This window comes from Octopus bimaculoides, chromosome 11 (genome assembly GCF_001194135.2).
Source record: "Octopus bimaculoides isolate UCB-OBI-ISO-001 chromosome 11, ASM119413v2, whole genome shotgun sequence".
Taxonomy (NCBI): Eukaryota; Metazoa; Mollusca; class Cephalopoda; order Octopoda; family Octopodidae; genus Octopus; species Octopus bimaculoides.
The window spans coordinates 414,801-416,957 of NC_068991.1; the positions used below are offsets into that span (position 1 = coordinate 414,801).

Consider the following 2,157-nt stretch of genomic DNA (forward strand, 5'->3'; position numbering starts at 1 on the left):
AGAGAAAGAAAGAGAGAGAGAGAGAGAGAGAGAGAGAAAGAGAGAGAGAGAGAGAAAGAAAGAGAGAGTAGGTGAGAGGTGATACAGCTGTACATGTAATTTTATTTTTTCAAGATGTTTCATTCTGCTATTATTTCTGTGAGCACTGTGACGTGAATTCTGAAAGATTGTCTCATATTTTGTGTGAGATGAAGTACATGTTGACATGAAGCACAGTTTTATTACTGCTGTACATTAAACTACTCGAAACAATTTCCAGTCTTCCTAATGTAATTGATTCCAGGTTTCCGTTGTCATCTAAGGCATTGTGCATATACACACATGCATGCACACATACATACATACATACACACATACATATATACAACTCTCTCTCTCTTTTTATGCATCTGAGTGTGTGTATACATACACACATTTACATGCAATATATATACACACACAAACATCATCATTTAACGTTATATACACAAATATACTAACAAATATCTATGTATACACACATACATAATACATATATATATATATATATGTGTTCATTTATTATACATCTCAATGGATCAAGAAGACCATAACTGAAGGAGTACTTTTTGTTGTAGTGACTGGGTTAATGGTGCGTGAACAAAAACTTACCACCGACCAGTAGATCTTTTTCTTTTACAACCAGATAATATTACACAATGCATTCAGGATATTAGAGCATTGGTACCAACATTTGGGATATTTGACTAATCTACAGAGGAAATCTGGTGCATTTGGTATTAAAACCCATGAGATGCTGACATCAGCTGGAAGCTTCTACTGAAGCAATGATACGGAGAGGTAGTATCATGGAAGAAAACAAGAGGGAAGAGGTTTAAAGTAAGTGCAAACAGCCTTTGCATGTTGTATGGTAACACTCAACATCTATGAAACCACAACATCAACAAAGAAAACAAATGCACGCAGCAGGATTTCAAAAATGGCAGCAACAACATTTTAAAGTTTGGTAGTAAACATCTGAAGTAGTCAGCCCTCGGTGATTGCGACTTTGTAATTGCTGGACTAACTGACCACGGAGGAACTACACTTTGTCATTATGAAAGATATGTAAAAGTAACTCTCTTGTGAACAAACAGCAAGAGCAAGTTCAACCTGTCTGGAACTTATAACCAGTGCAGCATTTTAAAGGTTATACTTGTACAATTTAGCTGCAAGCAACAGACGCAGAATACTTGTTGAACAAACGAAGCAGTAAAGTGTTTACTTAAAGCTCAGGATGCGATAAACAATGTTGATTCTGTCACATGTAATCAGTAGTTACCCCAAAATGTCATTAAGGTACTATTTTTTAATGGTGTCTGCAGGAAAGACTGCCCTGGAACAAACATAGAAAATAATGCTCTTGTTGAGTATAAACATATGTTTAAAAAGGGGGAATACTAATGGGACCATTTTTAATGAAATGTCTGCAAAGACAGATGTTAAAAACAGCAAGCAAAACTTCTGTAGTGTTGAGCAGATCAACTGCACACATGTGGACATATATTTAGGGTTGTTTTGAAGTCTACAGTTTTCCTGTCAGATTATAAATTTATTTATGTTTACAATCATTTGGCAATTTATAACATTACTAAACGTTTATTCTCTGGAAACTCTAATGTTTCCAGCCAAAGTCACCAACTAACACATCATCATCATCATCTTTATCATTTAAATTCCATATTCCATGCTGGCATGGATTGAACAGTCTAACAGGATCCAACAAACCAGACAACTGTGACGAGTTCTAATGACTTACTTTGATAAGCTTTCTATGGCTGCAATGTCCTCCTCCTAGCGCCAACAACTTTACAGGAGTGAACTGAGTGCTTTGTACTTTGCAAATTCAAATTGCAAGAGGAACAGAGTTTAGTGTTGAGTCTGATCTTTGCTGCCATTACTGTGCAGCAATGGAGCTTTGAGTCTATTAGAAACCAGCTTCTTATTAACAAAAACCCTAATAATGTTTATACACGTGTGTATCTGTATGCACACAGAGAGTTACATACAGCCAGAAACGCATACACAATATACATATAAACATACAAATATTCTTACAATATTCATCATCTTTTTCAGTCTGTTTTTCATTTATAACGTGTGTGTGTGTGTGTGTGTGTGTGTGTGTGTGTGTGTGTG

The 2,157-nt window shown here is 35.7% G+C and overlaps 2 protein-coding genes across 10 annotated transcripts in view; one reads left to right on the forward strand and one right to left on the reverse strand.

Moving 5' to 3' along the window:
* LOC106874508 (lipoxygenase homology domain-containing protein 1) overlaps nucleotides 1-2,157 on the reverse strand; it is a 163,270-nt gene that overhangs the window by 113,841 nt on the left and 47,272 nt on the right. The gene's annotated exons all lie outside the window — the stretch shown is intronic.
* Nucleotides 1-2,157, forward strand: part of LOC106881848 (uncharacterized) — a 34,108-nt gene that overhangs the window by 23,465 nt on the left and 8,486 nt on the right. The window lies entirely within an intron of this gene.